Raw genomic sequence first — 16,551 nt, forward strand, 5'->3', positions numbered from 1 at the left:
ATCCACTCTCATCGAACACACCCTAACGGAACATGGCAAAGGAAGAAGCAGCAAGAAGCCGCAGAACACTCACCTGATATGAAAATTATGTTCATTTGAGCAAATAAGTTTGGCGTTACAGTCGTGGTGTGTATAATACGAAGCGAAAACAATGCTTCTCTATACATTTGGGAAACAAATTCAGAAATTGCAAATTTAATTGAAATTCATTGCTTTGAAAAATTATAATCCCTAAAACTTGCAAAAGAGTTTTGTAATTAAAATTTAATGTAATTTCTCCAAAAACAACAACAACAACAAAATGAACGAAATTCATAAATTGTATATTCGTGTACACATTCTTTGTGTTATTAATGGAAAAGACAACTAAAAACTAACAAAATCCTCGTGTATACCTATGCGCTCATTTTTTTATATATAACACATCGCATTATGCTGGAAATAATTTCCCCGTTTCTTCTGGGTGTTATGTGCCACTACATCAAGCATAACCGAACAACATATATATCACAACTAAATCATTCCATTACACAATAAAATCTAATTAAAACATAATTTTACTCTCAACTACTTGAAAATTAAAATATTTTTCTTTGTAGAGACATTATTGTAATATTCAATTAACAAATGCAAATCAAAATTTAACACAAACATGGGATGCTAATAAAGTGGAGTAAGAATTTGTTAGTTTCTGAAGCTCATATCCAAATCATTTGCATGACGTCTTTGCAACTATTCTTCAAAGTTAAACTTGCAACTAAAAAAGTTACTGACATTAACATTTAACATTGTAAATTAACCAACAAGTTCAAGGAGGTCTCTGGAGCGGTATCACGGCATAAATTTTCTATTCACTCTTCTCTTTTCCTACTGAACCATCGCTTCGCCATTTGACGGTAGATGTTGCAATGTCAACAGCAAAACTGATTTCATTTTTATTCGACACATTTTCAGTCAAATAAAATGTCAGCGTATGATCTCTGGACTTCGACATTTGACACTGTACGAAAAATTACTCAACTGTGAAATGAAGGCTCGGACTGAACATGACCTAAATCCAATTAATCTTTATTTAATCCAGAATTTCATGAAGAATCCGAAACAAAAGAGTTATTGAAAAGCTTCTAAAACACTGGCTTTTCGTTGATGTTCTATCTTTAGCACTGCAATACACTGAGTCGAATTAGTAATTTTCATGTGGAAAAATCGTTCCACTTGTGGAGCCAATGTACAAAAGTCCGATGTATTTCCGGCTGGTGGCCACATAAACTCGTTAGAGTGGAGCCGGACAAGCCGTCAGGGACAGTTTTTTCGGATGGCTAGGGCTTCGCCGGACCAATATCGAGACATTGGAAATTTACTTATCGAGTCGAATTATTAATTTTCATGTGTTCAGTATATTGGTGATACGAATTTCGTTCATTAGTTCATAGTATTACGTAGTGTTTGACTCTTTCATTCCATTCGATGACGATAGAGAAACTTGAACCAGGTTAAATTTTCTCACACACAGTAAATATACAAATCTGAATGGCAACCATTATTTATGTTCATGTTTCAACTAAAAGACCAATTTGGTCAAATGATTTTGAATTTAAAAGAAAACTTGTTGGGGTTGACGAAAGTTCTTTTTATAAAAGTGAAAGCCTGTACGACGAGCCACCAAACTTTGTTGTATTAAAACTCTAGCTGCTCACGTGTTGAGTGTGGGTAGAATTCGTAACAAAAACAATTTCCACCGTAATGTAACAGCATGTGAGACATGATACACCAAGAGTACCACACTGGTTGCATTATCAGAGCGTTGTGTTCTTGATATAGTAAGCCAAAGACTAAGACTAACTTCTAAACTAAAATGAATTTTAAAAGTTCCAAGAAACTCACTTCCACAACCTTTTATCATCAACTTTGTTCATTTTCATTGAAGCCAAATATATGTGCCTACGAGCCACAATACTAAACCCGAAAAAGATACAACTTTATCAATTATATTATCTAACGAAAATTTGGTTTTAGCATATAAGCGAAGCACAAAGTTAAAGCTTAACAAAGTACTCGTTCCCACACACATGTGGCAAATTGGTATGTATACAAGTCGGCTGTAACGGATTAGTGTAAATATTAGAAATGTTGCGCAAAAAATTCATTACAGTTTATAGGTCGACCGATAAATTTGAAATATAAATTACAAAATGACACCAGTGATGAACTGAGACAGGACTCAAATATGTCGACATTTTAATAAGTCAACCTGCAAAGCTACAAAATCAATTTGCTCAATATACCTATTGACACTGACCTCGTAGTCACTGGCTGCATAAGAACAAAGCCTGTAACTTACGATATAAACTCCGGTAGTAATCTTAGGGACTGTTCGTGTTCGTTCTATGTTTGCATGAAATATTGTTATGTGTGTTCAGAAGTGCACTTAGAGGGTTATAATTATCCTCTATCTGCTGCACCTATATATTGTAGAGCATTATGTGTGAATGAGAAAATACTCCACACCTTTTTCACGAACATTTCTTACCTCGCGTCTCAATTGAAAATCTTGGCTTCGTAAGGAACACACCAAACCATTAGAAGAATAACATTGAATTTATCAGTAAAACGCATAATTATTACAAAAGAACACCATAAACGAAAGAAAAGTTACCCTGAAGCAACAGAATATCATTACCTTACCATGCGATATAGCATGAAAATATTCTCCAACTTTTCCGCTATAAATTTCCTCAATTCCAAGCTTTTTTTCCCCCCATTTTCCCGTCGTAAACATTCGTTTCGTTCGCGCCATACCCGAACGATTATCAGCACAGAACCGGTTCGTAATCATATGAATCACATGAAATTTCCCCAGTCAACACAACCATCCCCCTATTTGTACCGTTTCGGATACGGACTATTCCTATCCAGTATCAGCGCCCGTATGTCTACTGATTCTTCAAACAGCCAGTGGGGCACAATACGCCGCCCAGATAAGATGTGTGTGATTTCGGTGACACATCACGGTTAAAAGAAACGGTTCAACCAACAGAAAAAAGAAACATATTTTTAATGTGTGGTGATGCTTGCTGCTGGTGTCTTTAACTTATTTTGTGATAAAAGTGTTTGTCGAAGTTGTATGTGAAAGGGAATAAGCAGAAAGCCGTGCAAAATTGAATGTAAATCTTTCTTTCCTTTTTTTTGTATATTATATTGTTCAGTCATGTAAATGTTTCTTGTTGAATCTTGAAGTATATTTTATGCAGAAGATGCCAATATAATATTAATCTGAAATGAGATCGAAATTTTGTTGATTTTTTCGATTTTGATTTGAGTGAAATTGATAAAAATGTTATTGTTCTCGGTGGATTGTTAGCATAATATACAGAATATTGGTATAACAGAACGGCGGTATAAATAATACAGAGAGGTTATGATAATTGGATTTATGGATGAATGTCTCAATTTTTTGTGCGTAAATAACTTTTTGTCGTAACAAAAAAAAAATGGAAAGATAATTCCATCGATATTGATATCCAACCATTCGGAAATGTTTTACTTGCATGGAACTTTTTTTTTGTGGACATTTTCTTCGTTGGATTTCTTTCGAAAATGTTTTGGTAATAATTTCCCGAACTAAAACTCGTCTCGACCTCACTATACTCCATCAACAACTTTATCAAAAATTGAAAACTTTCCTAATGAACTTCATTCATTAAAAAGCTTTCATATTCAATTAAACTCTCACTCAGCGGGAAAGAACATTCTAAATTCTTAAAGTTTTCCCAAACTAAAATGTTATAAGCAGCTCATACATCATTTTACCTAACTTGATGTAGAATATTAGAGCACTCTCGATTCGTATATGGATGGTTCACTCTACGCTACGTTCATTGTATAAATATATCGTTTAGAATGCGCTTTTTACAGCCAACACTCTTCTCGGTTATTATATGTGATATATCACTGCCAAGCCAAGTCAACATATATTATACTTTGTGTATGGATGTCTATCGTTGCTTGCTCTCCTTTTACTGTATGTCTTTTTCTCAACACTTGGCTGGATGGATGGTGTATAAAGTTCAAAAAGAAATTGGAAAATTAAATTTCAAATTTGATATTGACTTAATTAAATGAGTTATACCAGCAAATTTAAAAGACAAGTGGGATAAAAAAAAATTTCCTTTGGTTTTTTCTTTATGAAACGCTTATGTATTGAGGAAATTCAATTAAGTCGAAAAACCTTTTCCCGTTCGCTTTTTTTCCCTTTCAATTTGACGATGCCGTTTTTATTTCTCTTCTTCCACAGCTCTGCTCCTAGCATGAACACAAGAAATATTCGGAGACTCATGCAATCAGAATATGACTTGCATTTCTTTCAAAAAGACATGATTTCTTGCTTTAAAGACACAACGCATGTAATCGTACACGCATACATGTATGAAAGTTTGAAGCATTTTTGACGTTGGAAAAATGAGTATTCGTGCTAGGAGCAGTGCTATGCTTCTTCACGTCTTTCTTTTAGTTGTCATTCCAATCGAAATATTTTTTTTGTGTGAACGAACATGAATTTACCGATTCCGTTTTTATTTTTAGCCAAACTGTTTTGAATACACAAACAACTGGGATACCTACCGCGGAACACCAAACTGACGAAGAAAAAAAAAACTTTCACTTGACTTTTTTTTCCGCGTTCTAAAATCGAAATTAAATTTGTTTTTGATTGATTACGCAAGTAGTCCTGCGGTGATAGAAAGAAAAACGATTTTCTTTTTCGCTCGGTTATTTTCTATTATTATTTTCTGTTTTAATAAATTTATGCCGGCACCCGAAAAGAATAATAACGGTTCTATGTAACCAGTAGAAATGGTGCTAATGAAATGTTTTCCCAAGTTAAAGGATTTCACGTTATAACCGTATTATAAGAAAAACGGGATATATAAATGGTGTGCGACGACGGTGAACAAGTTATGGCTTTAAAATTTCAATGAGAGAAGAAAAAAAAATATAAATTTTTCCTTTGAATATTCAAACGAGACAGCGACTGAATTACTTGAATAAATATTTTACCAATGAATTTTATATGCGGGAATATACACTCCGAATAAAAGGGAGGAAATTACGGCAGTGGTGAATAATACACATCGAAATGAATTTGTATTTTCGGTGTAGGGGTCGTGCACAAATTACCATTCGCTATTTTATCGAATCATCCATTCCCCGTCGGGCAAAAAAAAGGGTCGATCAAAGAAATACAACTCCAGAGTCGCTTTTTTATTAAAGCCTTCCCGGAAACATCACACCATCATTTTACTTAGCTGCCACTTTATCTGTATTCATAGGGTTATGGTCGAGAGGTTACTTGGTGGCGCTGATGCTAATCGGCACCCAAAAATCACATGGCACTTTAAAAATGACAGAGCCACCATGCCCTCGAGTGTAACTCTATAGATGTATTTTTTCGTGTTTTATTTTTGCCAAGTTGTGTAACTGACCTAATTTAAATTTTCTTTCTTTTATTGCACTGTCAAACTTAACAGGACAACGAAAGAAAAATTGGAATTAGGTCTATCGCGTCGCTATCTGTAGCTAGAATGACTGTCAACTTCTGTCAATTCTGACAGTAAAACAAAAGAAAATTTTGAATTAGACCTTTTTTTCGCGTTTCTTTGGGTTGATACACTCTATGAGAGCACACACAAAAAATATATGTTTTCGTCGTCCAGTGACTTAACGAACTTTATTATTAAAAAAAATACAAATTACGAATATAATAATAATATTTCACTTGCAGTAAGTGTTTAGCCTAAGGACGGCTTTTCAACTTAATTTAGCGTTAATGTGTTAGTTATTTATATAAATGGCGACTGACGAGCGAGAGGCGAAAGGAAAACTAGACAAAAACCTTTTCGTCGTCCAGTGAACTCACTCAGTTAACTCACCAAATTTTAACTCTTCACTGACAAGTAATTCTTCACTAACAAAGAAGAATGTAACCCAAAAGTTAAATTTGTCAGGATGAACTGAGCGACATAAGTAAACGTTAGTGAATGAAATGGGATTTCTGTGGTACAAACTCTGCAATTGAACCATATTACACATATGTTCAAATAAATATGTCATGGTTCGATATAGAAAAGTGCTTTCTTATCCCGTACACCCTCTTACATCGTCTGACGTCATTTGTGTACAACACCTAAAAGAGATCCGAAAATGAAAATTGGGTTTAGATTTACTGTACACTTTTTATTATCTAATAGAAAAATCGCTTTCGCATAAATTTATGTCGGATCGTGTTAAAAGTTAATAGCTTAAGTATTTGCCTAGAAAATGTTCAAAGCTTTCCTGTCAAATGCGGACTTAAATTACATTGCTGCCAGATAGCATTTATTCAACACGTTTTCCGTTTCTGTGTTTTTTTCTCTCTCGTTTTTTTTATTAAAGAAAACCGGTGTAAACGGAGTGTATATAATTATACTTAAAGGGTAATTTTAGAAATTAATGACCAACTGAACGGACATTGTTTATACACGTTACTACGTTGAAAAGTGCAGTGGAAGGTTTTTTCTATTAAATTGTTTTTCTGAGTCTTTAGGGTTTGTTATTATGTGAAAGGATTTTTTTTTATAAAAGATTTGTTCTAGATTACTACTAGTTTCAAGTTTCAACGGATACTGTCTCACCTTATTTGAAACTAGAAGTGTTCACATGCTTTTTCGATTACTTAAATTTTCTGTTGTTTTCGATTAGGGATCATTCATAAAATGACGTCCACTTTTTCAGTGCTGCCAGCAGTTTTGAATTATTACCAAATATCCGTTTTCGTGAGACATGTGTGTGGAGGTTTGGTTGGGTTAACCGGAACACATATTTTTCCAGATAATAATGATATGTATTTACTGGCAGCACTGAAAATAGCGAACGTTATTTATCCCTAAGCTATCAGAAAATTCAAGAAATTAATTCAGAAAAATAAACTCGATTTTTCACTGGCCGAACGAACACGATTTCATCCATACAGATCGGTTTTCATATGAAAATTGATGAGGTTATGTCTCTATGTATGAAATTTGACAGTAGTTTGACAGTTCGTATGGCCTCGGAACAAACCTATATTCACATGTTATGTCGATGTGTTGATACTACCATACATTCCTAAGTTGCACATATTGTGATAGAGCATCTGGTATGAATTATTCGCGTCGGAATTGTTGATCAATCTCTGGTCCTGTTATTTCAATGTAGTCTGTCAGTGCTCGTAGTTATCTTAGAAACTCATCTAGTTTCGTTTCCAGTTTTCTGTTCAAATGTAATGTTATGGAAACTTGGCTCTGAAATAATGTCAGTACTTATTATTAAATGCATCGCAACATGGGGTTTGTTAGTTGGAAAACATTTTAAGCCCCAGGCGATCGCGTCAGCAATAACAATCTTTTTTCTTGCATCTCTAATTTCCTCATCATTTCATTGAATATCTGAGGTATTTTGTCCTATTGTTGATTCTTCGAATCGTTCGAAATTGAAAACATTTTCTATTCAGAAACCGATTTCATGACAACAATAAAATATCTTAAGTCCAATCATGCATGAAAACTGTGACAATCAAGTCTTTTTCTGTATTCTTTAAGCAGATTATTTACATTGTTGAATTTCTTTCCACTTTGGATTGCAATTTCAATACTAAAGCTGTTTTGATCAGAATTCTGTAAGGGAACAATTGATGCAACTCAAAAAGGGAAAACCAAAATGAAAATTCCAATTCGTTATATGAAACAAGACGAAGAGAACGTCATTGTGTCGTAGTATTTTAACAGAAAACTAATGCTAAAAAATGCAAATAGTCCGCAGGTTGTTAGCATTGTGTAGTAAGCCTTTGAAGGAAATTCTCTTTTATACTTGTAGGGAAGAATTTGAATGTAGGCGACGTAAATACCATGATGAAAATTGCGAATTCTTGTTACCTGTTACTTCGAATGCCAGAAATGCTTGAGAAATGCATTTTGAGAAGAATTTCCAAGAATCAAATTCATAAATATCATAAATATGAAATTGATATTTTCCTTGCATGGTATAGAATGTAGGATGGTAATATACGTAAATAAATGCATGATGCATGAATTAAAATGAACCGCTCCTCTGGAAAAATTGTCTTTAAATCAATCTCGTTTCCATCTCATGGCCACTCCATATCTTCAAAATATTAAATTTTGGGATATCGTTGAGTTTTCATATGGTTTTTCATATATTGCTCTGGTTACTAGAACCGCTTACATTAAGTCGTATACCGTTGTAGTGGCTGGTATCTTAACTTTGTAATTTTTTCATTTATTTTTGGGAACCTTTAATGAGCGTCGCTTATCTTAGACTCTTCCGACCATGAGGTGTGCAGGTGTGGGTTTTCATTGAATAAATTCTCTCAAAAATAGTTTCAAAACGACTATCATGGTCGTTGTCAATTTTTTTTTTACTCACTTACTCCCAGCCTCAGGATGACTTTCTACATCAATATGGTTGCAATCTAATCATTGGTTAAGATATTAGTGTATCCAAAAAGATTTTAATTCAAAATCTATTACTTCACGTAAATTTAGCATTCATTTTATTCGCTCACACTACTCCTAAAATTCTCATCTGAATATTTCTGAAATTCCAGAACATTTCTAAGATCCAACTTCAGTGAATATAACCGGCTTAGCTCTGATATCCGCCAATTGACCTGCATCGAGTCGTTCAAAGCCAAAGTGAAACTCAAGGTTATGAGAGAAAGTGAGGACTATTGTGCAATTTCCCCTTTTGTTTTTATAAATTAATGGAACTGGTTAAGTGATGATGAACTGTGATGTGATTGTAATACGTCTGTGATATTATTCCTTTAAGGACTGACTTTGGCTTAATTTAATTTAATTTAATTTTCTTGACTCAAACAGTTTTATTTGTTTGTTTTGCTCTTAATGTATGTACAAATTTTCTATTCGTTTTATTTATGACGATGAATTATTCTGAAATTTGTTTATAATAATTGTATTCCACACAGTGTGATATTCAAGGAATGATAAAATAAATGTTTTTTTTAAAAAAAAAAAAAAATTTGCTGTGATTAGTTTGATGCAAGGGGCAAATATTCATAGAAAATCCTTTGTCAGTCAAAAGGAAATTATTCAAACATTTACGAAAGAAATTCTTCAAATTCATAGAAAATCCACGAAATTATAGAAAATCGAATTAAAAGAAGAAAATCCTTGAAAATTGTTTAAAAAAAATCCTTTGAAAATTCATCCAGAATCAGTAAAAAATCCTCTGAAATTTCTGGGAAAACGATAGGCTTGTCCTTTTGAAAGTCATTTGTCAACGAAATTGACAAATTAAAATCATATCTGCCCCTCGATATGACGTTTCCATTTAATACAATTTTAGTTTTATTTCAATCACTCTCAACTCACAGTAACTGTTACCGACAACAAAAACTCTAAACTTTTCGTTCTGCGTTTAATGATAAATTAAAAAAAGGATAAACCGACCACCTCGAACATTCCACATAAAATTATACTTAAGCATAACAATTCATTACAGTATACGCTTCAATTTGTTTCAATGGGTTCGGTTTGCTACATTTTATAATTGAGATATTTTCACAGAATTTAGCTCTGTCACATTGTTTATTGTTTTATTTTTTGCAAACGACAAAACAGGAGAAAATATTTTTTCACAATTCATACATCAATTCACAAAATGGAAATGTGATGTGATATGCAGCTGAGGTAACATTGTCTAGTCAATTAATTCGCTGCTAATTTACGAATTATAACAACAAAAACACCGACACACAAACTGAATTTTCAAAACTTTATCGTATGTTACACTAGCTTAATGAAATAATTAGATTTCCAACGGTTTTTTTTTTTGTTGTTGGTATGGCGTGGTATTATATAGTTTAGCAACTGTGCGTCCCCATTATTATAATCAAATCCAAATAAATGTTTCTATGCAATTACGTGCAAAATTCTATACAAAACAAATTACTCGTCTCGTTCATGTGTGTATTAAAATGTTCAACACTTCAAATTAGATTACGGGATTAAAACTGAATTTGAAAAACCGAAAAAGTTTGACGTTTTTCGAATTAAGCTACAAAGTTTGTTTTAATTTCAATGCAAACACAGAGGCAAATCTCATGCGTTCAATGTGCCACATTGAATGATGTGTGCACTTTTGAATAAACCAATCCGAATGGGCTTCCTCCCGACAGTTTTGACCGGATCGATTCCTTTTTTACTCTCTTTATACCACAAGTTTCATCGACATGAATCACGTGGTTTCGTTGGATAACGTGAACAATGTGTGTTCGAAGTAAATGTCACATCAGTATTAGGCCACTTTTTGTCTTGTAAAATTCGGTATTTAAAGCCAACATTTCTTATGACGTTCAAAGGCAAAGTAGTTCCTTGCACCTCCACTAAACAAATTTTCCCCTTAGACGTCAACATCTAAAAATTTCTCTGTGAAGTAGTAGATGTGGATGTCGTAGTTAAAAATGTTAGTGTAGTTGCAAGGAACTACTTTTCCTTTGAACGTCATCGGAACTTTACAAAGAAGATAGGAACGCACGACCAGCCAGCTTAACCCAACCCAATGCCTAATCTAATACTTCAAAGTCTGAACTCATAACCAAATTTGTGTGTGGGTATGTGTGGAATTTGTGTATCTTTCTAGGAAAATGACTCGTTCCACATTTTTTCTGTGTGTAAATACGACAGGATTCGTCTGGACGTACCCATTCATGCATTTTCAAAACATTTTATTTTTTATCTCATTGAAACGAGAGAGAGCAAAAAAGGAAAATTATTTTTAATCCAAAAATAAATTATGCGGAATGAACACGTATTGCAATATTGCAAACAACAGATTGAGTCCGAAATAACAACGGACACATTAATGTTGTTCCGAGCGACATAATGTATGGCATATATAGAATGTACACCAATCATATAATGTGTATGCTGTCGGAATAGTAAAAACATTGTGCACAATGGTGTAGAGTGCCAAAACTAGTTGAATTATAAAAACGAATTAAGGAAAAAGGTTCACAATACGAAAGAAAAAAAAACTTGTCCTAGCTTAACCCTTCAACTATGAGAGTTTGTGGCACCATACAAATACGAAAGAAATAGAATTCCACACTTCTCCCATAATATAACACAATATACGCTTCATACCTTTCACACATTGATGATATATGCCCCCCACCATATACTTACTTAGTAACAGTGTGACAATAATAGTATGTTGTGTTACAAGTATTGTAATGTTGATTTTTTCAGCACTAGACCCAAGTTTTCCTTACGAGCGGAGCGAGTAAGGAAAATTGGGTCGTGTGCTGAAAAAATCTCATTACAATACGTGTAACACATCATGCTTTGTGCCAACCGAGAATTGAAATAGACAAATGCCCAAAAAATCATAATTTTCATTGTAAACAATCACTCTTCAAATTTGATCGATCACATTGCTTTGCATTTTCTAAAACGAATGTTGTAATAACTCATACAAATTCCATAACAACACTGCTTTGAGTGTTGAAATATCCCATCAAACGGGTGCTGAAATAAGTCACTTTACAACACTAAAATGAGTGCTGAAAAGAGTCGTATTTCAATTCTCGGTGGCACAAAATACTGTGAATTACCTGAATGGGATTTAACGTTTGGAAATAAATAGGTTTAAGATGTGACAGCTTTTGCAGGCTGCTTACCAGTGTAATAAATGTGAAATTGTTCCGGATAAGTAATTTTCATATTTTTTACATTTCCGTTTTGACCCCCATGGCAATGGTTATCGCTGAAACTCTTTACGGCTAGCTGTCGGAACTGGTAGAATCACTTATGTGATATGAAAAGTTTTAAGAATTTTCAAGATTTAATTTTCAAAAATTCTCAGTTCATGAATCTTCCCAAAAATTGTTAAATTTATAAATTTTTAGAATTTTGAAGAATTTTAGAAATTTAATTCTCAAAATCCCTTAAACTTATTGAAAATTCCTAAGAATTTTGAAAAAACCTTAAATTTCTTAAAATTCTTTAGAATTTCCACCATTTCATGATGTTTTTATGGACGTACATTTCAAAGTTTAGGCGTTGATTAAAAATAACCTGTCTCTAACCCAATTCGTGCTAGGATTTCGGGACAATGTCTAACGTAGCTTCATTTAATTTTGTACACAAAAATGACTTCTACACACAAACGAACAGTTTTGTACACAAAACGACAGTTTTTTTATATATAAAAAAGTATTATATACGCCAGAAAGAGTGATTTTGTAGTGATCAGGAAAATATTGAGTTTTCGCGGAGTATTTTGTATCATTCAAAAATGATGTCATCCAAAAACATGAGACAAAAGATGCTTTTTGCATGAAGTTTTCATTGTTTGTGTCATTGTTCTGTACCCAAAAACTTTTTTATGAACACACGCCCCTCCTTAACAAAAAAGAAGTTTTTCCGAAATGAACCCAAAAACTAAGAATGCACATCGATTCAGGGACCGATTGGGAGCTAAGAACAGCATTCAGTAAAATTGGACCAGCTCCTTTTCCATACAAAATTTTTCATTTCATGAAATTTCATGCATCCCTCTGAAACCGTTTTGTCACAAAAGTTCAGTGAGTGGACATATTTGATCGAAGTTAATTTGTATCTTATAGTCAGAGGTCATACCATTCTAACGATACCCCACTCAATGTATTTCATGTAAGAATCACTTTGTTGACTTGAAAATTGTCGTGAAGTTGCCAACTCGAAAATAGAGTAAAAGTAGTAATCAAAAAAAGTATAGTTTTCATTTTCATAAATTTGTCCTTAAAAAACGTTTTATGTTCCTTCTGTCAAAGTCAAATAAAATATGAAAAGTATGAAGACTCAATACAGTGTTTAAGGAGAACGATTTTTGACCACTTTGTTTAAACTGGTCTCGGGGTCACCGTCACACGTCAAAATGAGAGAAATCACATACAAATTTAAACTGAGCTCAACTCTCAATTTCTTTTTTCATTGATGAATATTTGACAGCTGACCCCGAGACCAATTAAATTCAACTGGTTTTCGCTCTCCTTAAACACTGTATAGGAGTATCCTAACTATTTAGCCTGTTTAAGCGACCAAAATTTTGATTTCACCATTCAATTTGCGTATTGTTGTCGTTCTTGTTTTGTTGTTTCGATGGCTTTGTGTACTTGACCGATTTCTGTTGAATAGCCGAGAGAGTCCCGTGGAAGTTCGGCAGCCAGTCGATGTTGATTTTTTTAAGGCAAAGCCTATTGGCTGGATTCATTGAGCTAACAACGTCCATCACATGTGAATCACTTTTGTGACAAAACGATTTCAGAGGGATGCATGAAATTTCATGAAACGAAAAATTTTGTATGGGGAAGTAGTTGGTCTGATTTTACTGAATGTTGTTCTCCCAATAGGTCCCTGTATCGAAGTGCGCTCTTAGTTTTTAGGTGCATTTCGGAAACACTTCTTTTTTGTTGAGGAGGGGCGTGAACAAAATCAATACTTCTGGTGGACAAAATATTTTGTTTTTTGTACAAAACGTTGTTTTTTTTTGTACAAAAGTAACGTTTTACGTACAAAATCAAAATGTGTTTCACCTCTAGCAAATTATATAATTGAAACGTAATTACTGGGATACCCATTGAAATGATTATGACGGTTCCATTCAAAATAATTTTATTACTTATCTGATAAATACATCAAAATTTATGGATGCAATTTAAATCGAAACTTATTGTTTTAATGGAAATTCATTTTTATTTTGTTCAACTTTAACATACAAAAAAACATAATGAACGTAATGTATGTCTGATTATACTCATCATTTATCCCCGTGAATGATAAATCCTCCGGTAAAAATGAAAATTACGAACATATTTTAATTGTTTTTTATGTGTACAAAAAAAATATTTTATAATTAATATGAGACTGGAACAGCACTGCATATACACTGATAAATGAGGCAGAGTCTGCATTTTAATTATTGCAATTATTTTGTGAAATGATTTTTATTTGTAAATTAAATTGACTCTCAACTTTTACAAAACCAAATAGATGTTAATATTAATCGACTGCCAACTGCCTCGTGACCAGAACAGCATTTTCTCCTCTGTATAGAGAAATGATTAGTTGGTACTCCTGTGGCGAGATAAAAGGAACATGTGAATGACAGCTGGCACCTATAACAGAAAATGGAATCAATTTTGTATGCAATTCTCTCGCATACTCTCTCATAGGTGCCATCTGTCACTCACATACAGTGTTTAAGGAGAGCGAAAACCAGTTAAATTTAATTAGTCTCTGGGTCAGCTGTCAAATATTCACCAATGAAAAAAGAAATTGAGAGTTGAGCCTAGTTTAAATTTGTATGTGATTTCTCTCATTTTAACGTGTGACCCCGAGACCAGTTTAAACAAAGTGGTCAAAAATCACTCTCCTTAAACACTGTATATCTCGCCACAGGAGTACCAACTTATCATTTCTCTGTCTCTATAAAACATCTGTTCAGAACTTCATTCTATGCGTTTTATTTTCTTGTGAAATAACTGCGCTCTGGTAAATATCCGGGAAATGTCAAAACAGTGAAGTTGCGTCAAATTAAGGATTTACACTGACAAAAAAGTTTCGAAAAACTCAGCTGTTGCAGGTAACTTTGTCTCCAGGTAATCTACCATAGCTGCAACAGCAGTAGCGACCCATACAAAAAATACAGCTGCGGCAGATAATGTAGATTACCTGGAGGCAAAGTTACCTGCTATAGGTGAGTTTTTCAAAACTTTTTTGACAGTGTAGTATTAAATGAACTAAATAAACTAAATTGAAGCTAGACGTCGCAGAGCGGGGCTAATCCACATAGAGAATCTCTAATCTCGGTGGGGACAACTTCGCATAGGATTTTTCTCCAACGTATAGAACAAAAGAGACGACCGTAAGACACCCAAGCGTCATGATTTGGGTAGTTGGAGCTTAGACGAATTGTATATAGACTGGAAATTACGTAAAAATTGTGTCCCCGACATGAAAAACGAAATATTTGATATTGTGAGAATTGGTGGGCAAATTACCGCGAATCATTCGATTTTTTTTACTTCACAAATCTGTTCAATTTAAAATAAAATTAAATGTTGGAACAATTACCTTGGGGATGAAGTTGGAAACTTTCAGAAACCGGAAGTGTAACCCAAAGAAGAGTGACTTATTCCAATGAATTAATAAAGGTCTTCGTCAACGCACTTCAAGCAAAAGTGCTATTAATGACAGCTGCCACATAGAGTACTATTTTGTATGAAATTTTATCCCCACTCTTTTTACAGTGTAAATTCTTGTCAGTGCGCCGGCTTCTAAGGACAATAATCCCAGATTCGCTTGTTGTATGAGCGCCACTACTCCCAAACACAAGTCGGCGTCCCTGATTTTTGTATGTAGCATTGTCAAGTTTCAGTACCCTATTTAGAGTACCACTTTTCCTTGAAGTGCGTTGTCTTCGTGAAAAAAATCTTTTCGAATTCACTCACTTTTGACACAATTCATAAAAAATCACTTGAAAGCTGCGACATTTTGTCTGCTCTTAAGCCACACTCGAAAAAACGCGTCTGCACGTCTGCGCGTCTGTGTTTTTACGGTAAATTATTGATAAATTGTCCCGAGTATTAAACAACAATAAATCTTTACATTCGTGATAGTGAATTTTCAAAACACTAAACTGACAAATACCAAAAATGTCAACGCCTTACATGTGTTGGTGTAAAATTCTACGTAAAATCGTACAAAATCTGCATTTTATACAAAATGATGTTGGGGACACATTTTACCGAATAGAACGAAATACCTGTCTAGGAATAATTCGCCGAAGAGTTGGAGTGTTTGTATTTGTATATGATGTGTACGTAATGTTTGAGACTATCCTTAGGCGGAGATATAATTAACGTCAAATATTGGATGTACTTTGTGTTATTTATACGTTCCGAGTTTTTGTTCGGCCGCACTTCATGGTCAGAACTTAGGATGACGGCAGCCATAGCGTATAGTGCAGCTTTTATACAATTGTTTCCATACAACTTGGGCGCAAAATGAATCCTGAATTTGTTAAAACTTATTTCCAAGTCTTTTTTTATCTAAACATCTAATGCACATTTTACATTAAAATCCCCAAAGCAACGTGCACAAGAGATGCTCGGATAAGTCTTCCAGTCTGTGCAGCAAATACTTTAGTTATCCCTTTTTTGTTATTACTATCGGATGTAGGTCGATACGTGTACTGTACACTAATAATGTACTACATGCTGTGCATACATACTCAGAGTGTGCAGTGTATCTCAATTAAAGTTTCAGTCAGATAAACGTACCATCTAAACGATTTAAACATGGATTTGGTATTATAAAATACTTTTCGAGTAACAGAATAACTCAAAATCGGGTACGGAGGTATTTTTGTATGAAATTTGCGTTATACACAACTGTATAGATCATTTGAAACAAACACACGGATAAAACTCTGAAATAGACATTTCTGTTTGCA

At 33.8% G+C, this 16,551-nt stretch overlaps 1 protein-coding gene across 3 annotated transcripts in view; it reads left to right on the forward strand.

Moving 5' to 3' along the window:
• Nucleotides 1-2,964: 2,964 nt before the first annotated feature.
• The window catches only part of LOC119076894 (dopamine D2-like receptor), a 208,084-nt gene continuing 194,497 nt past the window's right edge, over nucleotides 2,965-16,551 (forward strand). For all 3 annotated transcript variants that reach the window (XM_037183900.1, XM_037183901.1, XM_037183902.1), the window contains exon 1: nucleotides 2,965-3,164. The gene's annotated coding sequence lies outside the window, so the exon portion shown is untranslated. The remainder of the gene's footprint in view (nucleotides 3,165-16,551) is intronic.

This window comes from Bradysia coprophila, unplaced genomic scaffold, assembly GCF_014529535.1.
Source record: "Bradysia coprophila strain Holo2 unplaced genomic scaffold, BU_Bcop_v1 contig_232, whole genome shotgun sequence".
NCBI classification, from domain to species: Eukaryota; Metazoa; Arthropoda; class Insecta; order Diptera; family Sciaridae; genus Bradysia; species Bradysia coprophila.